Raw genomic sequence first — 22,804 nt, 5'->3', positions numbered from 1 at the left:
TGAAACCTGTAAGGTATATAGGCTGTGTCCTGACCCCAGTGTACACACATCTTCTTTGCGACCACAGACTTCTGGACTGAATGATTGTATACTAGAACCAGTGCGCACACATATGTATCGACTGTACTATTTCATTGCTTTTTACTCTAATTGTTAAACTTACATCGTGTTACCCTTTTTTTACATAAATAATTTTTGTGCTATGGAACCACACGATTAGACTGGAAAGCAATTCTTTCTAAAGCGACTTGCACCACAAATTAGCGACTAAACGGCATTCATGGATGGGGGCTCGCGACTGATATCACGCTACCAGAGATCACGCATAGTGTACGGATTTCGGTCCCTCAATAAAGGGTGGACGAGACATATACGGGTAAGGATGCAATCTGTTCAAAGCCTGTTTAGCACTTTATCTTGTGAAACCGAATATCCGTTTCTATGTAATTTAAGGATCTAGGGACAAGAGAGAAAAGTCATTTCTTTTATTGTCACTTTTGCGCTGCAGTAGGCAATTTGCACATAGCGTATGCGTCTTCCCTGTATTGCTGCCACATTTTTAAACAATCGTTTTGATAGATAGTCTTGTTGTATTTATAGCGTGATTACTTGTTAAAACCTCTGAATAGTTATTGTCACTTGGGAAAGAAATTTTTCTGCGCAGAAAACAAGGTGGGATTTGAATGTGAACGTGTGCTTGTGATATGAAAAGAAAAGGTTTTTGTACTGTTGAAAATAGACAGGGCCGGTAAGATGTCCAAGATGTGGGTAGGACAGCCGTAGCAGTATACATAGCAGATATAACTGGGCGAGAAACCGGAGGTTGTTTCTCGGCCGAAGCCCCAATAGTAATCGCAAAGTCCATTGATAAGTTTTAGTGTCTCTGGGCAATGCGATTGGACCGCATGGTTGTATAAACTGTGATTGTGACTTGGGGGTCGTGGGAGGAAATCACTGGCAAGGTTAAGTGTTAATGGAATACTTAAATTCTACCAGTCGAGGAAGCGGTCGGACAAAGCTTGGTTAATTTGTCCGGAAAGCAGAATAATTACATAGGCTATTTTCTGTTTCCTCGTTGTGTACGCTAACCAAAAAAACGCTTAGCGGTCGGCTGTGCACAGTGGGTGGAAGTGAGTGGACGCAGCTTATTTAATTCGTCCACCGGTCGAAGTCCCTAGTGAAAGAAGTGAAAGCGTTGTCCCAGATGGGTGCTAAGCAGTCGCTAGGGATGGTCGATGAGGTGCTGCTTATGGATGGGCCGATTGGATCGGCAAAGTATGTAATGCATGTGAAGTATGGCACGTATGCTACGGCGTACTGCGACATATGGGTCAAGATGACCACAGTATGTATGTATGAGACCATTTACCCAAGGTTGGCAGTTTCGATTTGCAGGTATTAAGTAATGTTAGAGATAACATATGTTTAGTCAAATCATTGAAGAAAAGAGTAAAGTATAATGACTGTTTAAAGCTGTGGCTGCACGAGGGGAACACGTGGAAAAATAGTGCGCTGCAAAGTGGCGCGCCGCAATATAGTTTACTCATGTGGCAAAGTAGCACACCGCAAAGTAGCGTACTCACGCCACAAGGTAGCACACTGCAAGGTAGCGCTACCACGCATAAAGAAGAGAGCACATGCGCATCTCTGCCGCCCTATGCGACCGCAGGTGAAAATACAGCCGATACCAAAAATAAAAAAATGGTAAGAAGTAACTTATATCCTGTATTAAGTCACCTTAAGGAAAACGTTGTTGTAGAAGATGATGAACCCACTGTAATTTCAGCGATTGCCCATGCTGTTCATATGCTAGATGTTCCACAGAGACAAGGAAAGGGAGCGATCCAACCAGCAGGGGCAGTGGTTGAAATTGGTGAGAGTAGTGGAGACCGTAGTAGAAGAGGTAACATCTATAGTACCGAAACAATAAGTCCAGTAATTAATCCTGAACATAGTGATGTGGTAGGTATACATCCTGTCCGTACAATAGCAGTTCCCAATGGGAAACCGGACAAAGATGGTATAGTTCCTATAAGGATTGTAGGAATGCACTGTCCATGGACAAGAGCAGAATTGCACTCAATTATGTCAGACATCCCAGATCCTAGGAAAGAGTTGGCCAAATGTCAGAAATTTGTGAAAGATTTAGGTAATGCTCATGAGCCAACTAATAAAGATTGGCTAGTGGTGTTAAGGGCATGTCTTCTTTCCAATACTGATGTACAAAAATTTATTGTGGATTGTATATTGGAGGAGGATGAATCCTTAACGGAGGAGGATAACCAGGTAAACATCAAGCGAATAATCACACAATGGGCCATATACTTTCCAGTGGTAGTGAACTGGAGTAATATCTTCACTATTAAACAAAAAGATAGTGAATCTGCAGCAGAGTATTTCCCCAGAGCGCTGCTAACAATAACCCAGTACACAGGGATAGCAGATATTAAAGATGATGTACACCGCAGGGAGGTAGCTGTTATGGTACTAATGGATGGTCTCAAAGATAATCTAAAGACCAGGGTGCAAACCTCTCTACCTAACTAGAGAGGAATTACTGTAGATGCTATAGAACATGACAAAAACATATCCAGGAAGAAAGAGGCACAGAGTGAGAGGTTAATGACAGTGAGCATTCAGCCTCTAGAGGGATTACCTACACAGTCACAAACTTATTCAGGCTCTAGAGGGATTACCTACACAGTCACAAACTTATAACACATACCAACAACGAAGTTATACAGTAAGGTGTTTTAATTGCAATAAAGAAGGACACCTAAAGAGGGATTGTAAGGTGAGAAATTGGGGGCCACCAAAGAAGGGAACACATAGATACACACAGAGAGAGCACTCACAAGATTCAGGAAATTTCCAGCGGTTACCTGCTCACATAGTGACAGCCAATACTCTGCTGGAGGATGATAGTCAGTGCTAGTGGTCAGGTCATACCTGTAGTCTACAGCCAGTCAGGTTAACTGAGAATATTAGGAAAGAAACTACAATGACAGTTGATATATCTGGTACTAAACACATTTTTCTTGTAGATACAGGGGCGACCAGATCCGTGATAAATTCTCCATTTAATTTACAGGTTACCAACAAGTCCATATCAGCAATGGGGGTAACGGGGAGAGTACAGCATTACCCTTTAACCAAATCTGCAGAGGTTACTATCGGGCCGCTGCATACTAGACATTTATTTCTCCTGGCAGCGGCGGCTCCTACTAACCTACTGGGAAGGGATTTGCTGTGTAAAATGGGATGTGTCATATTCTGTACCACTGATGGTATATTCCTAGATATACCAGAGAAGTTTGCGCATGAGGTACAGGATATATTGGATACACCACAAAGGTTAATGCTGCATTCTGCCATTCTAGAACAAAGTCCATCTCAGGTAAAAGAGATGTTATTGCAAATGCCGGGTTCCCTCTGGACCAAAGATGGACAAGACACTGGATTGATGGCAAACGTAGCTCCTGTAATGGTTAACTTAAAGAATGGTAGGCAGGCTCCAAAAATACCTCAGTACCCATTAAAGCCAGAGGTGGAGCTAGGGGTGTAACCCATAATTGAGAGGTTACTGCAACAGAGGATTTTAATTTGTACAGCAAGTTCAGCCAATAGTCCCATTTTTCCAGTGAAGAAGAGTGGTGGGAGGGGCTATAGATTAGTACAGGACCTTAGAGGAATTAACAAAGTTGTTGAAAGCCAATTCCCCGTAGTGCCCATTCCAGCTGTCATCCTCATGCAGATTCCACCATATGCTACTCATTTCACTGTCATTGATTTATGTTCTGCTTTCTTCTCTGTCCCTCTTCACCCTGACTGTCAATATCTATTTGCATTCTCCTACAGAGGGGTACAATATACATAGACATGATTGCCCCAGGGCTTCATAGATAGCCCCAGTATTTTCTCCCAGGCCTTACACGACTGTTTGCAATCTTTTCAACCAAGCAATGGGTCTGTCCTTATTCAATATGTAGATGATTTGTTGTTGTGCTCTGATTCGTTTATGTCATGTTTAAATGATACTAAACTGTTGTTGCTTCATCTTTCACAAACAGGGCACAAGGTTGCAAAGGACAAATTACAGCCATGCCAGACTAGGGTCAAATACTTGGGACACTGGGCCTGATTCAGACCTGCTCGCAAGCGCTTTGCACTCGCAAGCGGGTCAATTGTGGGCCAGTGCGCTGTGCATGTGCAGGCCCCGGAGCGAGCGCAAAAAGCACTCGCTCTGGTGCTTGCAACAAATGGGGCGGCTGTCGATGTTGATAGACAGCTCACCCCGTTTTGTAGGCGGGGAGGGGGTGTGGCTGGGCAAACAGAGGCGTTCCTGCAGGAACGCCTGCCATTTGTGGGCGGCCCTACTGACATCACTCGTGATGTCAGTAGGTGGAGTTCCTGCTCTATTAGAGCAGGAAGTCCACTGGGGTTTGTGGCAATGAGACCCTACCACAAGGGTCTCGTCGCAAGCCCAATGGTCGCGATGGTCTCGACCATCGCGACCATCACCTGGCCGCTTGCATAAGCTGTGGGTGGTAACCTACAGCTATGCGAGTGGCCAGGAGGCCGCAACTAAAAAAACAAGTGGCCGCCCTGATTCCGAGCAAGCGCTCGCTTTTGCGAGCGGCTCTGAATCAGGCCCACTATCTAACCCAGGGACTAAGACACTTGACAACGGACAGAATTCAGGCCATACAGACCATGACACTGCCGCAAAACCAGCAGCAGATCCGTACCTTCTTGGGGATGTGTGGATACTGCAGGACGTGGATCCCAGGTTTTTCTATTTTGGCATTACCATTGTAGGACTTAATTTCATCCTCAAAACCCGACCATGTCATACACACTGAAGAAACAGAGCAGGCTTTCGTTAACCTTAAGGATAGTCTGACAAAAGCACCTGCCTTGGGAATACCAGATTATGAAAAACCCTCTGAATTATATTGTACATAAGCTGATGGATGCTCAGCAGGTGTCCTCACACAGAAACATGGTGACGCTAGCAGACCTGTAGCATGCTACATTACACAATTGGACACTGTGGCAAGATCACTCCCAACGTGTTTAGGAAGTGTAGCTGCAACTGCTCTTCTGGTAAATAAGAGTGAGGTGTATTAGGGCATAATACAACTGTCTATGCACCACATGCAGTATCTGCTTTGTTAAATTCAGCCCAAACCAGACATGTCTCTTCAGCAAGGTTCACAAAATCGGGAACTAGCTCTGATGGCACCTGCAAACATCACCATTAAACAGTGCAATACATTAAAGCCAGCAACGTACTTACCATATGTGCCTCGAGATGCACAAAGGGAGGAAGGAGGTGAGTTTCTGGTGGAAGGTGAGTTCTGCAGGTATACTGATGCACATGATTGTATGGAATATTTGAATCAGACCTTTACTGCAATACCTGACATACGTGATACACATTTAGAAAATGTAGATGTGACATTTTACACGGATGGGAGTTGTCATAGACAAACTGACACTGCAGAGTTATGTACAGGTTATGCTGTTGTAGATGACGAGGATGTCATAGAGGCTGAACCCCTTGGTCCACATCACTCAGCCCAGGTGGCTGAACTAGTGGCATTAAGAAGAGCGTGTGAGTTGGCAGAAGGCAAATCAGCTAATATATACACTGACTCTAGGTACGCCTTTGGGGTAGTACATGATTGTGGGGCTCTTTGGCGTCTTAGGAACTTTATGACAGCAGCAGGCACACCAGTAGCACATTCACACCACATAAAAGGACTTCTGACAGCAATACAGTTACCGAAGGCAGTAGCCATCATCAAATGCAAAGCCCACACATGCGAAGAAGACCTGGTGTCGATGGGAAATAACAAAGCAGATGAAGCTGCCAAATGGGCAGCAGGGTTACATGTAAACATACCAACTAACAAAGTGATGGTCTTCCAGACAATAGACACACAGAAATTAATTGAAATGCAAGATTTATGTTCCCTACAGGAAAAGGTGGTCTGGAGACCGAAGGGATGTGGTCAAGAGTCCTCTGGACTCTGGAGAGATGGATAAGGTAGGCCTGTTGCTCCCAGGGTATACTACCCAAGCCTGGCTGAGGCAGCGCACGGTCTGACTCACCTGGGAAAAGAAGGTATGTGCAAGTTGTTCAGAGCATATTGGTGTGCACCGGGCTTTTCTTCTCAAGCTGGAAGGAGGGCAATGTCCTGTCTGATTTGTTTGAGGAAAAATGTCGGGAACACAATACCAACTGAGCCATCCCATATCCCTCTGACAGATGGACCTTTTCAAGTAATACAAATTGACTTCATCCAATTACCACCTTGCAGGAATCTCAAGTATGGATTAGTTTGTACTGATGTATTTTCTAAATGGGTAGAGGCATATCCAGCTGCCACTAACACAGCTTTTTTTACTGCTAAGAAGATTGTTCAGGAGTTTTTATGCAGGTACGGTATCCCAGGAATCATAGAAAGTGATAGGGGTACTCATTTCACTGGTGATGTGTTCCAGAACATGTGTAAACTTATGGGAATCAATAGTAGACTTCACACCCCCTACCGACCACAAGCCAGTGCAAAGAGTGAACGGTACCATTAAGAATAAACTGAGTAAGATCATTGCTGAAACTGGATTAGGATGGCCAAAAGCCTTACCGCTAGTCCTCCATAGCATCAGAACCACTCCCAGACCTCCTCTTAATCTTTACCCCTTTGAAATACTGTTTGGAAGGCAACCTCATTTAATTATAAGTCCACAGGATGATTTGAAGAGTAATAATGAGGTTACTGTGCAATATCTTATAAAAATGAGCAGACAATTGAAACAACAGCAACAGAAACTGAAAATGTTGTTACCTGGTATGCCAGAAACAAACTGTCATGATGTTGAACCTGGAGAATATGTTATGATCCAAAATTTCTTACGCTCAGGTTGTTTGACAGACCGGTGGGGAGGTCCGTATCAGGTGTTGATGACAAGTACCACATCTTTGTAGGTAGCAGAAAGAGATACCTGGGTCCATTCCACTCACTGCAGAAAGGTCAACCACCCAAAGGAGGTACAAGGCGAAGTCGAGACAGACAACGTGGACCTGTCGATTGCGAACCTGTTCCGGGAGAACTAGAGACTGCAGTGAAAACACCTGAGCCAGAGATGTGTGCAGACCGCTATCCCAGAAATGGAGTGGTGATTTGTTTCTCTTTCTTGTTCCACGGTTCTTCTCATTTTCTTTTGTTTCAGGATTTCCTATTTCTGTGACGGAGGACAGATGACGGAGAGGGAGGCCGATTGTGATGTCGATAGAGTGAAATCGGTGGAGAGAGTGATAGAACAATCAGGGCAACATATGGTCAAACTCAGTTCAGGGATTATTAAGAGATCTGTTAGCCATGGAATTCGGAGACAGTGTGAGGGGCTATTGTCTGAGGAATATTGTATTTGTGAGTACTGTGGATCCCTAGTTGATGAGAAATGCATCCAACGATGCCAGTCCAAGAGTAATCTGTATTTGGGCGGGCATCCTTTAGAGGATTACCATTCCTTAGTGGGTAAGGTCTTAAACCAGACTGAATGTTGGGTGTGCACTCACGTGCCTCAGGGACAACATAATGTAGGATTAGTACCATTCCATTTAAATTTCTCTGAGGTCCTTGAATTACGGGGAGGGAGGTCCATAGACAGGAAGTATAACATCACGAGGTCCCCTATTTTAAAGCTACACCAATACTCCATAGATCGGTCTTTGCTGTGTCTAAACATATCATACATAGAAAGACTGGAGAATTGGGAAGCTGACATTGGATCAGACAATGGCTCACCACACCAGTAGTGATGAACCCCAGAGACGAGGACATAGGAACAGACCGAATGTGGTATCTATTGGAAAAGTTCCTATGGGTTATTGTCGAAATGTTATTAAGGCTGAAACGTGTCTTGAGCAGATGAGGACAATGGGCATAGGTAGTTTTGTTAAAACTTTGTGATATTGTGCAGGATTGTAATATACCTTATGTCCTCCCAGATAATGTATACTATGTTTGCGGAAGAAGGGCGTATTAATGGTTATCTCTGAGTTCCAAGGGTTTATGTTTTATAGGTAAATTGGTCCAAGAGGTAATGACCCTTACACATGATGAAATGATTGGTATCCATAAAACCGCACCACCTCCATACATACACACGCATTATGAACATCGTGACAAAACAAATATGATCCCTGCTGAAGAACATATAGCCACACAGTTGATTAGTGAAACGACTGGTTTCCAAATTTTGGTAGCATTAGATCCCACCAGAATCACTCGGGGAACTTTCAATTTTAGATACATCCAAGACCTGGCTAAACTAATAGACAATATCACCGAGATGTATGATGACACTTTCAGGTATACGGGTAAGGAGCTACAGGTTTATAAAAAGGAATTGGTACAATATATACTAGTGTTAAACTATCTGACATCTATTACTGGTGGATATTGTGTGACTTTGGCCACCCAATTTGGTGTCAAATGTTGCACATACATCACCAATAATAGTAATGACCCCAAAGAGGTGACTGGCCGGAGAATGGATCAAATCCTACAACTAAAATGGGAATTTCAGAAGGACCATAATACTTCCTTGTATGAGACTGAGGTAAAGGTAGAGGAATGGTTCTTGTGGTTAAACCCTGTAAAATGGTTCTCTGGTCATGTATAATAAAACATACTGTAAATGTTCCATTAACCATCATAGATAATGTAGTCTCATTTCCCCCAAACTTCCTTTATAGGTTCGATGAGGTCCCACATCCTAGCAATTGTCCCCTATAGATCCGCTGAGTGCGTATAAGGGTTGTTTTACCCTTTCCTGAGGCGCACTATTGACGGTTCAATTACCAAATTGTGTCATACCGTTTAGAACATTAGATAATAATTTGTTATGCATAACTAAATAGTTTAAAAATAGAATGTGATAGTTTTATGTTTGATAACAAAGGGTGGACTGTCAAAGTCAAATAATTGGGTATGATCGCTTACAATTATTATCTGACTATATAGCCATCTATATTCTGATGACGAGGTACTTGAATGCTACTTTGCATCTGTGCAATCCAATGCGCACAAATGCGAACGCACACACATACACAGATGCACATATGCGAATTCCACACACAGACGCACATATGCGAACGCACACATATAAAATGGTTCCCACACATTATAGATAATAACCAGAGTCATTAAAGGTATTGTTAGCTAATAATTATGATGTGAAATGTACTTAAAGGAGATCTAAGGTTCAGAATACAGTGGACATGTCATGTTTGGTATCATACTAAATCCCTGTTTATTTGCAGATATCAATTTCTATCGGCAAAGAAGACGCATCATGCGTCCGCTAGTTATGGATGATAGGGAGTTATTGAGTAGAATGTTATTACTTGTATGCAGTGTTGTAGCCAGTTTTAACCAGTTCTTTGGCGGGAAGCCACACAATGTTACTGTTGGAAGACTGAGCCATACCCCTGATGACACCGTATGAACTGACCAATGACCAGAATGACCAGAAGCAAGAACCAATGAAAACCTGTCAATTTGTCCCTTAGTTAACTCTGAAACCTGTAAGGTATATAGGCTTGTGTCCTGACCCCAGTGTACGACATCTTCTTTGCGACTTGTGGACTGAATGTATACTGGGACCAGTGCGCACACATATGTATCGACTGTACTATTTCACTGCTTTTTACTCTAATTGTTAAACTTACATCGTGTTACCCTTTTTTTACATAAATAACTTTTGTGCCTTGGAACCATACGATTAGACTGGAAAGCAATTCTTTCTAAAGCAACTTGCACAGCAAATTAGCGACTAAACGGCATTCATAACTTCCAACGCGTTTCGTCCTAAGACTTCATCTATCCCCGGCTGCTATATTTATTTACTGTTTTTTCACTTCCAATTTTGAATCCATTTAAACCTCATTATTGTATGAACTGCCTCTTGATTTTTTATCCGTTTTTTAAATTACTGTTTAAAAATATTTGAATAAGAAAAGCCTGATATTTAAAAGGTTTTTTATCTCTGTTTCTAAATTAAATTGTTTTTTTATATATATTTATTTTGCACTGGCATTTTTTATTGTAATTATTATATTCATGCACTACATGGAATGTTAATTACCTATTGGCACGATATTATAGCAAACCAGTCGCCCTATTGTCAACTCATCCCCCTCTCCACTGTTTCCTAATACCTACACTAGTTTTCCAATGTTGATTTGGAGCTGACGCCTGAATATTCTAGGCTTAGGTTGCTATACTTAAATATTACATTGACCACACATTCTCACTTCATTGTTAAAGAATATTGGCGCCACATCCACCTGCTTATATATATATATATATATATATATATACACTTATAGTTATTTATGTATACATTCCTAAATTCTATATTAGATGGATGAAGATTCCTACCATTTTTTTTATTTTTTTTTATTTTGTATTGTTGGTACTAGAATAGAAAAGTGGTGGAAATGGGAGTAAAAGTAAGGGTCCAGATAGGTGACTGGAGAAAGTATAAACCCTATAGTGTTACTGCTAATGTGGACGCTGCATATGCTACCAGTAGAATATTTGTAGTTTATTATTGGTGAGTACCCGCTCTTATTGTTCTGTTGGCCAACTTTTGTTTCCTCTAGTCCAGGGGTGGGGAACCTTTTTTCTGCCTAGGGCCGTTTTGATATAAATAACATTATTTGCAGGCCCAGCCCCCTCTATATGATGTCACATGGGGGTGGGGCCACAATAGCCAGTGATTACAGCAATGCCCGGAGCATCCTCAGGATGCTCCGAGGAGCTGTAAGGGCCCATTCACTTGTAGATGCGGGGACGACGGCACGATTACGACATCGTAATCGTGCCATCGTCTCCCTAGGGGTGAAGTGCATACACTGAACGTTCAGTGTATGCACATCAATCATCTGGGCAATCTGACGACGGTCGTCAGTTTGACCGTTATGTTCGGGCGATGATAGATGTCGGAAACGACCAGCGGGCGTTCGCCTCGCTGGTCGTTTTAGACATTTAAGTGCCCGATTTGCAGCTGATAACTGAGTGATTGTACGATTACGATGTCGTAATCATGCAATCGCTCAGTATTATGGCTGAGGATGCTCCAGGTGGCACTGTTGCATCGATTCTGGCTGCAGGGTGCCATTCTAGGCCCCCTGCTAGACAGATGAGGCTAGCAGAAAAAAGCTCAGAGGGCTAGACCAAATGATTCCGCAGGCCTTATACGGACCCCGCGCCTGAGGTTACCCATCCCTGCTCTAATTCATGGTGCTCTGGTCACTCACATATGATGGTGCGAGGTGATATAGTTCTCCTGCTTGGATTCCCGGGGAGTAACACAGGTAGTCTGTCGGCACATGAGGTGAATACTTGTGGGTATGGCCCAAAAATGCTGTTTCTAGGGAATATACGGCAAATATTATTTAATAAAAAGGCCCCTTAAACCATTGTACCTATGTTTTCCAAGTAGGCTGTGAAAATTCACATTTCTACTTGCGTCAGTATTTTGTAAGCTATATACATTTACCATTCGGCTGCTCGATATGTCTGGCCAGACATCACAACTGGGCCGGCATTTAATTTTCCCTGACCAGTTGTGATGTCAGTTAAGCGGCCCCTGCAGCCAGTGTACGGGTGATTGGCGGGTATATATATCGGCACTGGCTGTGCTGCAGGGCTGACCTGATATGTCTGTGACCGACGTCGTTCAGAGACATATCGGGAAAGCACTCCCACCAATGCGCTAATGCGTTGCCAATATTTATCATTCATACTGTATCTAGTAGTGTGTACCAAGCATAAGGGGCTGTATTTACTACAATCCGCATTTTGAATGCAGATTGTAGTGTGATAATACCGACTGAATTCGCATTGCGAATTCAGGGAATATCACAGGGATTTACTAAAAATCCCATGCAGGGACAGAGCTTGCGATAAAGCTCTGTCCCTGTGAATCCCCTCTGCACACTAATCATGGTATTTTCGCAAAAAATACCATAAGTGCCAGCGCATGCACCAACCGGCCGCCGCTAAGCCCCGCCCCCACGATCGAGCCCCCCCCGCGACCACCCTCACTTAATTGCACTTACCTGCAGTGATCGGGGGCTCTGGTGATGTCCTCCTTGGCTCTGGTCAGCTGACATCCCACCCTGCACTGGGACCTGGTCACCTGATGACCGGGTCCCAGTGCATGATGGGAGACCAGCTGACTGGAGGGAGGACATCACCGAAGCGCCAATCTCCGGTCCCTAGACTCAAGTAAGCTTTTTTTTTTACTGTATTTTTTTTTTAAGCAGTGATCAGCGTGTGGTCTGTTTAGACAGCGTGTGGTCTGTTTAGCTGATCACTGGGGCCGGCTGCGGGCTCTGCTCTGCCTGTTAGAGCGGAGCAGGAGTCCGGTAACCGGAGAAGACCTTGGATAACGCCACCTCCAGGTTATTATCACAGGGCCTCCCCCGTTATTTTTTTCACAATTTACTTTTAATAACTACCAGGCAGATCACATTTCCCATTACAATCATGGGAAATGTGATCTGATTACTAAAAATAAGTGATAATTAGGGGTTGGAGTAGAATTTTACGAATTCTACTCCAATTGCCCTTCAGTAACTTTAGGTGAAACTAATATAATGTGAAAAGGCTGTGAAAACACTCTTTTTCACTTGATTTTAGTAAAAATGATGATAATAAAAAGAGCTCATAATAATAATGATAATAAATAGAGTCCAAGGTGAGAAGTAGCAAAGGTGCAATGCTTGAGGGGTGGGTGCAGTTTCCAGCTGGGAGAGGGACGTATCCTGAATAAGATGTCCCCAGGGCTTACGCCTGCCCTGTTAATAAATGTATAGGTAACCTTTCCAAGAGCTTGGCAGAAATGGAAATATTTGCAGAAGAATTGTGAGATTATGAGGGGGGGGGGGGGGGAGGGGGATTTTTTTCTTCTATACACCACGGACTTCCTGTCAGTAAACTTGTCATGACAGGCAGCCTGCTTTTGCAGAAAATGACTGATGACAGTGAACTATAACTTACATTTAAATGCTCATCAAATGAAATTACAATGTCAAACATATCAAGTTGAGAATTGGATGGTTTTTACACATAAATATGTGAATGTTATTAGTCGATTCTTTTGTACATGGCAGCTTGTGTTATGGGGGTAAATTTACTAAACTGAGAGTTCTTACAAGTGGAGATGTTGCCTATAGCAGCCAATCAGAAGCTAGCTATTATCTTCTAGAAGGTGCTAGTTAAATGTTAAGTAGTATCTGATTGGTTGCTGTGGGCAACATCTCCACTTGTAAAAACTCTCACTTTAATAAATATACCCCTTAAAGTGCATACACACGTAACGATTTTTTGAACGATTTAACTATAACGACGTCATTCAATCGTTGAAAAAATCGTTCAGTTTCTGAGTTATAACGATGAAAGATCATGCGCGTTCCCGTTTGTAGTTTGTAGTTCATTCTGACTGACCAACTGAACGATTTTCATTAAGGGAAGTTACAAAAATCGTTCGTAGTTCAAAAAATACACTTTAAAAAATCTGACAGATAATCTGACAGAAAATCGTTCATAAAATCGTTCATAAAATCGTAACAAAACAGTTGTGTGTGTATGCAGCTTTAAGTTGCATACACACGTAAAGAATTTCTGTCCAACCATCCAACTAGTTGATTGGTTGGAATGTACAGTCAGGTGCATAAATATTGGGACATTGACAGAATTTTCATATTTTGGCCTCTATTCACCACCACAATGGCTTTGAAATTAAACAAACAAGATGTGCTTTAACTGTAGAATTTCAGATTTAATTTGAGGGTAATTACATCCAAATCAGGTGAACGGTGTAGGAATTACAACGGTTTCTATATGTGCCTCCCACTTTTTAAGGGGCCAAAAGTAAAGGGACAAACTAAACAATCCTAAATCAAACTTTCACTTTTTAATACTTTGTTGCAAATCATTTGCAGGCAATTACAGCCTGAAGTCTGGAACGCATAGACATCACCAGACGCTGGGTTTCATCCTTGGTGATGCTCTGCCAGGCCTCTACTGCAAATGTCTTCAGTTCCTGCTTGTTCTTGGGGCATTTTCCCTTCAGTTTTGTCTTCATCAAGTGAAATGCATGCTCAATCGGATTCAGGTCAGGGGATTGACTTGGCCATTGCATAACATTCCACTTTTTAGCCTTAAAAAACGCTTTGGTTGCTTTTGCAGTATGCTTCGGGTCATTGTCCATCTGCACTGTGAAGCGCCGTCCAATGAGTTCTGAAGCATTTGACTGAATATGAGCATATAATATTGCCCGAAAACACTTCATTCTGCTGCTTTTGTCAGCAGTCACATCATCAATAAATACAAGGGAACCAGTTCCATTGGCAGCCATACATGCCCACGCCATGACACTACCACCACCATGCTTCACTGATAAGGTGGTATGTTTTGGATCATGAGCAGTTCCTTTCCTTCTCCATACTCTTCTCTTCGCATCACTCTGGTGCAAGTTGATCTTTGTCTCATCTGTCCATAGGATGTTGTTCCAGAACTGTAATGGCTTTTTTAGATGTTGTTTTTCAAACTCTAATTTGGTCTTCCTGTTTTGTGGCTCACCAATGGTTTACATCTTGTGGTGAACCCTCTATATTCACTCTTGTGAAGTATTCTCTTGATTGTTGACTTTGACACATATACACCTACCTCCTTGAGAGTGTTCTTGATTTGGCCAACTGTTGTGAAGGGGTTTTTCTTCACCAGGGAAATAATTCTTCTGTCATCCACCACAGTTGTTTTCATTGATCTTCTGGGTATTTTGGTGTTGCTGAGCTCTCCGGTGCGTTCTTTCTTTTTAAGAATGTTCCAAACAGTTGATTTGGCCACAACTAATGTTTTTGCTATCTCTCTGATGGGTTTATTTTGATTTTTCAGCCTAATGATGGCTTGCTTCACTGATAGTGACAGCTCTTTGGATCTCATATTGAGAGTCGACAGCAACTGATTGCTGTCGAAATGCAAATGTCACACCTAGAATCAACTCCAGACCTTTTACCTGCTTAATTGATAATGAAATAACGAGGGAATAACCCACACCTGTCCATGAAATAGCTTTTGAGTTGATAGTCCCATTACTTTTGGCCCCTTAAAAAGTGGGAGGCACATAAAGAAACCGTTGTAATTCCTACACTGTTCACCTGATTTGGATGTAATTACCCTCAAATTAAATCTGAAAGTCTGCAGTTAAAGCACATCTTGTTTGTTTCATTTCAAAACCATTGTGGTGGTGAATAGAGGCCAAAATATGAAAATTCTGTCAATGTCCCAATATTTATGCACCTGACTGTATATCTGGTAAGGAATGGGAGTAAATGATGATCAGCAATTAGCTCCTAAATGCCAGAAAACAGATGAAAACGGTTGTCAGACAAGTTTGTTAAATGTTTGATCAAAACAATTTGTTCAAACAACAGTTTTTGTCCATTTTCCGGCGTTTGGGAGCAAATTGCTGATTGTCATTTGCTTTCATACCTTACCAGATTTTCATTCCAACCAATCAACTAGTTGGATGGTTAGACATAAAATCTTTACATGTATATGCAGGTTAAGGCTTAGTGGTCCTGTAAATGTTAGCAGAGGGCAGACAAGCTCAGATGGTAGATGGGGGGGTCTTCTGCTATACTAGGGCAAGTCTTGCCAGTGTACTTATTAAAATAGGACCTGTCCACGGGAGTGTTCCATCTTGCTGAATTCCATGAATCTCTATGGAATCCCACCTATGGTGTCCATATAGACAGCAATGATAAGAGTATTATGGATGCACTGTTATCTGGACAAAGTGGTCTTTGTAGAAGGTTCTCATGGTAAACTTTGAACGTCATTGCTGTCTGTGTGGCTTAAAGGGGATACAAAAAATAGTTTAAACAAACGTGATCCACATTAAATAGGGCAGCACTGAAACAATGGTGATTATCACAGATCACCCCAATATCAGTATACAAACAAACAAAATGTTTCTATGCGCTCCTAATAGGAATTTGATTTTCAACTCTAGAATTTAGTAATAGTTCAAAAAAGTAACAGTTTACGTGTCCACGATGATTCCGTTTAAAACAAGTGATAATATCACTGTTCAGTAGGTCCAACTGGGTGGCTGTAATATACCACTGTAAATATGGGTATATAAGACATTCCTTATGAATTTGTATCAAAGAATCCTTTAAAAATAAAAATATAACCAGTTCAATGCAGATTCATCACTCCAAGAATTTTTCAATTATATTCCTTCTTTAGACGTGGCTTCTCTTTTATGCAGACTTCTTATGGTATATGTCCATGTAAAACAAAAAGAGGGTTGCCACCATAGCATAAAATCATTTACACTTTATTGGAATATAATTAAAACAAATGAATGGGATCGTATCGAATATGACCTTTTGAGAAAGGTACACTTTAACACATAGTGCAAAGGGATGAGATAGACTACGTGGTGGAATGTTTTTATGAACAAGCGCCTGCTTGAAGCAATGCATGCTGGGGGATAGTCTAATGGACATATACCATAAGAAGTCTGCATAAAACAGAAGCCACGTCTAAAGAAGGAATATAATTGAAAAATTCTTGAGTGATGAATCTGCAGTGAACTGGTTATATTTTTATTTTAAAGGATTCTTTGATACAAATTCATAAGGAATGTCTTATATACCCATATTTACAGTGGTATATTACAGCCACCAAGTTGGACCCACTGAACAGTGATATTATCACTTGTTTTAAACTGAATCATCGTGGACACGTAAACTGTTACTTTTTTGAACTATTACTAAATTCTAGAGTTGAAAATAAAATTCCTATTAGGAGCGCATAGAAACTGTTTGTTTGTTTGTAAGCTTAAAGGGGATGCTGAAGGGATCATTTGAACTGTTGGAGTCACTACAAGCTTATTCACCTCACTACAAGCTTATTCATCTAGGGGCCTATTCATCAACACTAAAATAACGTTTAAAGACATTTTCCTTAATTACCGTTATTTTAGTATTCATGAACACACTTAACACAGGAGATATTACTGATATCTCCTGGTTAAGTCCGCCTGTGTTAATTTCCACACTCCCCATACATTAGTACATTAGTATGGGGATATGGAAATGATGCTATTCATCAAATTCCGAAAATTATGTATTTTCGGAATTTGATGGAGTTACTATCCGCCACTCCGAATGGCAATAAGCAGGTGACACTTACCTGTGTCAGCATGGTCAGGTCCTCCTCCGCTCCCTCCGGCGTTCCCTGGTCCCTCCTCTGGCTCCGGTGGCTGTTCTGACACTGTGTTCCCCAGGCAGAACACAGTAAAGTTTAGAAAAATAAAAAAATGTTTTTTTTTTTTTTCTAAACTTTACTGTGTTCTGCCTGGAGAACACAGTGTCAGAACAAGTGACGGAGCCGGAGGCGGCTGCAGCGGGCAGGTAAGTCGGTGACGGGGAGGAGGTGAGCGGAGGGGGGTGGTTGGGGGGTACACACAGAATTACCACAGCTGTAGGCAGTGCTGTGCATGTGCTGCTTTTACGGATGTAACAGCGCATGCGCAGCACAGATTACAGCTGCGGTAAGTTAGTGTAGAGAGGGAAAAGTATCTATTTCCTGAAAAGCTGTCATCGCAATAATTACTGCTTTTCGAAATAGATAGTTATGGGGCGGAGGAATGATGAATTCCTCCGGTAATTAGGTAGAACTCCATGTGAGTTCTAAACCTAATTACCTCCAGATAAATTTTAGTTCTGATGAATAGGCCCCCTAGTTTTCTTATTAGAACATTAGGACACAGTGAGATTTATCAAACCTTCTAAAGAGGACAAGTGGAAGTGTTTTTTATAGCAACCAATCAGATTCCCCCCATTAGTTTGGCCATGCTATTAGGGTAGAGGTGTTGCTTTAGGGAGCAATACTAAGATTTATAGACCAATTACTGTTCCATGAAAACATAATGATATGTTTTTACTGCAAGTTTGATTTACGTTTAAGTGGAAATGTGCTGATTTTTATGACAGCCACAATGCAACAGAAACATTCCACGTCTTGGTAGGAACGGAAAGAAGTAGCTCTACCTAAGTGCCTTTAACTTACTAGTGTCCTACATCACTGCCCCAGGCGCCTACTCAACTTGAGATGTGTAACTTCTCTATGAGAGAATCCAATCTCAGAACCCTCGTAAAAATGACTACTTGAAGAGAACGAGAGCAGTTTGATTTCTAGACCAGAGAACACAGTGCCAAGGGATGGGACTTCCCAGCTTCTTAGATAAGCCTATCATAAATTATTTATTGCAACAATGATTTATTTAGTGTTTGTTTGTGTTTGCTGTTATAAGGACGAAGAGTTGGCTGGTTGCGGAATGCCGGAAGCCATCTCGGCTATCAGAGGGTTAAAAGCTGATTCATCGCTGAGAGGTTTTAACGAGACTGCTTCCTGGCCCTCTCATCTGCAGACGGATCGCTGTAAAGGACTTGTTTCCATGGAAATGAGCTGGATAAAGTTTTCTGACCCCCGCCACCCCCCCTCCCCGCTTCTTTTCACATTCTTATAAACATGGTCACCCCCACCCAAGAACACAAAAAACTCTTTACTTCAAACCATCTTGGACAGTAACGTTACCGAATCCATTTCTAATCTCCGCTAGACCTGAAAATGTTTTCTAGTTTTTTATATATATTTTGTAACTCACCCAGATGTTTTGTAATAAAATCTCTCCAGAAGAGGTTGGAGTCGTGAATTTCTGCACACCCACAAGTAGGTCACATAAGATGTTATGAGCAGAGCTTTGTCTAGCAGCCCACAAACACGACACCTACCACAATAGCCGCTATACCAAGGACATAAATAAAAGCCGGAGAGTCTGTAGCTGCACGGTGGGAGTAGTGAATTAGTGAAACAACGTCTCTGAAGGGGTTGAAGGAGCCTGGTACAATAGCACCTGTTTTGTTTTCCCACATGAAACACCTCAATAGTTTACCATCCAGCGGAGAATGATAAAGGCACGTGGTTAGAATGATGTGTCGCATTGACAAGAATGTTCTGTCTGTACTTTGCTTTAGGGCTTTGGAATTGGCAAAAAATATATCAAAAAGCCAAATATAGAATAATGTAGGTTAATTGGATTCTGACACAACCTTAACCTTAGTGTGTGTGTGTATGTGGCAGGGAATATAGATTGTGGCAGGGACTGCTGTGAATATTTTCTGTAAATTGCTGCGAAACGTGAGGTTTTAGGACGGTTAGGATTAGGTTGCGGGAGGGGACGGTTAGGCTGCCAATGGGGATGGTTAAGGTTAGGCTGCGGGATGGGTGGTTAGGGTTTGGGTTAAGGTGAGAATTCTCACAGACATGCATCAGGATTTTGACCGTCAGGATTCTGGAGCCAGCAAAGTGACCACCAGGATTCTGACTGCCTGGATATTATACCCAATCAGAGGGGAAAAGCTGTGGCGTTAGAAGGAGTAGTGGTAAGTTGCAATTAAAAAAATTAGCTTTAAGGGCACGCTTGAAGGCTGGGAGAATGCATGTATGTCTAATGAAGTGAGGGAGGGCATTCCAGAGGTTAGGAGCAGCCCGGGAGAAATCCTGAATGTGTGAGTTCGAAGTGGTGGTCAGGGAGGATGAGAGATGTACAAAGGATCTGCAAGGTTATTATTGTAATTACATTTTATTTCTAGGATGCCACAAGTGTTCTGCAGCACCGTACAAACAGCAAAACAATAAGACAATACAAGGTAAAACAGTACAGTACAAATAGCACTACAAATCTCAAAACAGCCACTGATGCAATGTGTGCAATTGAAATGTACAGCATCAGCTGAAGCCGGTAGCTTTCAGCATGGGCACAAATGGGATCAGTATGTATGACCACCGGCCCCCTAGTGCACAACCCCCCAAGTGCATAAACCTAACCCCCCCCCATTCCCGCAGCCTAAATCTATGTCTCCCTGGGGGTGCCTAACCCTAACCCCCCCTTCCCCTAGCCTAAACCTCCTGGGGTGGTGCCTAACCCTAAGTCCCCCCCGGGAGCCCCTAACCTAACCCTACCCCCCCGCAGCTGTTCGTGCCTGCCGCTTCGTTCGGTATGCCGGGTGTCGGGCTCCCGGCGTAGGGATAATGATAGGCATCGGGATTTCGACGCCTATCATTAGACCCCTGTGGGGATTAGACAGTCGGGAAGCCGGCGGTCAGCATTTGGACCATTGGCTTCCTGACTGCATCCCCAAATAATGGGTCTAGTTCTTCTGAAAAAAAAAACCAGATGATTGGAGTCCAGGGGCAGAGAGCCAAAGGTGGATGTGTGGCTCGGGTACAAGAGAAGTAGCTGATGAGGACAGGAGGAGGGCCCTGCTCATGGAGCTTACAGTCTAAAGGGAAGGGGTAGACAAACGGAAGACATAAGGAGTGAGCAAGTGTAAGGGGAGCAAAGGGCAGAAAGCAGGAGTGAGAAAATTTGAGACTGCAAAGGGATGAGGTAGACTAAGTGGTGGAATGGTTTTATGAACAAGAACCCGCTTGAAGCAATGCAGGCTGGGGGATAGTCTAATGGAACAAGGGAGGTTGTTCCTATGGTGGGGGGCAGCTCGGGAGAAATCTTGAATTTTGGAGTTAGATGTGTTAACTAGAGGGGAGGAAGGCGACGGTCATTGGCCAACCCGAGAGGGTGGGAGGGAGTGTAAGGAGATGAGGTTGGAGATGTAGGGAGCTGTGGAGTTGCAGAGGGACTTGTATTGGATAGTTCGGAGTTTGAAAAGGATTCTGTAGGAGAAGGGGAGCCAGTGAAGGACTGTGCAGAGCGCAGAGGCAGATGTGGAGTGGCAGGAGAGGAAGGTAAGTCTAGCTGCAGCATTAAGTACAGATTGGAGAGAAGCAAGATAGGAGCAGGGGAGTCCAGTGAGGAGAAGGTTACAGTAGTCAAGGTGAGAGATGATCAGTGAGTGGATGATGGTTTCGGTGGCATCCTGGGAGAGGAAGAGTCTTAGTCAAGCAATGATGCAGAGCTGGAAATGACAAAATAGTGCAAGAGATTGAATGTGTGGGGTGAAGGAGAGGGAAGAGTCAAGAATGACTCCCAGGCAGAGTTGGGGAACAGAGGAGATAGTGGTGTCATTGACAGAGAGAGAGAGGTCGGGAGGAGAGGAGACTGTAGATGGAGGGAAGACAATGAGTTCAGTTTTGGCCATGTTGAGTTTGACAAAGCTTTTGGATATCCAGGAGGAGAAGGCAGAGAGGCAACTATACACCTGAGAGAGAAGGGAAGGGAAGAATTTAGGAGAGGAGATGTAGAGTTGAGTGTCATCAGCAAAGAGGTGATACTGTAGGCCAAAGGAACTGATGAGTTTACCCAGACAGGAGGTGTACCGAGAAAAGAGTAGAGGGCCAAGGACAGAACCCTGGGGGACGCCCATGGGAAGGATGAATGGGGGGAGGTGGAACCAGAGGTAGAGACCGAGAAGGAGCGGTCGCGAGGTAGTTGACTAAGAAAGTATGGTGTCAGAGAGGCCTATGGTCTGGAGAGTGCGCAGTAGGAGAGGGTGATCCATGGTGTTAAAGGCCACAGAGAGGTCCAGGAGGACAATGAGGGAGAAGTGGCCCCTGGATTTAGCCAAGACAAGATTATTAACGACTTTAGTTAGTTTATTGGTGGTTATAGGGCACCACAAGTGAAGAAGTAGGAAGTATTGTAAAGGTGAGTACACACCGACCCTGGAAACTGCAGACCAAGCGGCAGATTGTTAAGCCAATACATACTTACCAATCTGCCACTCGATGTATCTGCGCTGACATCACAACTTGGCTCACATTTAAATTTGCCCACTCAGTTGAGACATCAGTCACCGGCGGTCCCTGCAGCAATCGTTCGGGCGGGCGGTGGGTTGCCTGTACACAGCCAAACATGCCGATATGCTGTACTGCAAGATATATCAGCATCGGCTGTGCTGCAGGACAGATTCGATATGTTCACAGACATACCGCCTCTACACACCCACTGATGCACTATGCGATATGTTGTTAATCGGGTGATTGTACAACATATCGCATAGTGGGCCTGATTCAGAGACAGATGCTAATACGAACGCAGCTGCAAAAATAAGCTAATGTCAGCAAAGATCACCTGAGTGTAAAGATACGCATTGCAGCCTTCTCACCTGCGTGTGATTACACATACCTACGTAAACACCCAAATGCCAGTAGTCTATCACTCACTTGGCGAAGGATTCCTCTATGAGTGCGTGATCGCAATGGCAAACAATCGCTTGATCTGCGATAAAATTGCATTAGCGTCCGTCTCTTAATTAGGCCCTGTGTGTACCCAGACTAAATCCGCACTAAGAGGGTCATTCAGACCCACTCGCGAGCGGCAGTATACTCGCAAGTGGGTCGATGGTCCTCACTGTGACGGAGGGAGCTCCGTCGTGCGCATGGGCGAGACCCGGCGAGCGAAGGACTTTCCATCGCTCCAAGTCTCGCACAAAAGGGGGCATGCTGTCGATGTTGATTGACAGCACGCCCCCTTTGGTGGGCGTGCCGGGGGCGTGCCTGCCAGACGGAGGCGTTCCCATGGGAACGCCTACCGTCTGAAGCCGGCCCCACTGACATCACTAGTGATGTCAGTGGGAGTGATTTTGGCTCTGATAGAGCCAAAATCACTCCTGGGCTTGTGGTTGAGAAACCCGACCACAGGGTTTCACTCGCAAGTCCAATGGTCGCGATGGTCAAGA

At 43.3% G+C, this 22,804-nt stretch overlaps 1 protein-coding gene across 1 annotated transcript in view; it reads left to right on the top strand.

Moving 5' to 3' along the window:
- Window positions 1-18,802, top strand: part of LOC148518693 (leucine-rich repeat and fibronectin type III domain-containing protein 1-like protein) — a 76,380-nt gene extending 57,578 nt beyond the window's left edge. Inside the window, exon 5 of the mRNA XM_088477146.1 lies at window positions 18,418-18,802. The gene's annotated coding sequence lies outside the window, so the exon portion shown is untranslated. The remainder of the gene's footprint in view (window positions 1-18,417) is intronic.
- The last annotated feature ends 4,002 nt before the right edge of the window (window positions 18,803-22,804 follow it).

This window comes from Taudactylus pleione, unplaced genomic scaffold, assembly GCF_031769625.1.
Source record: "Taudactylus pleione unplaced genomic scaffold, aTauple2 ptg000199l, whole genome shotgun sequence".
Lineage (NCBI taxonomy): Eukaryota > Metazoa > Chordata > Amphibia > Anura > Myobatrachidae > Taudactylus > Taudactylus pleione.
Note: the sequence above shows the minus strand (reverse complement) of the source record. Positions and strands in the feature narration are given on the sequence as shown.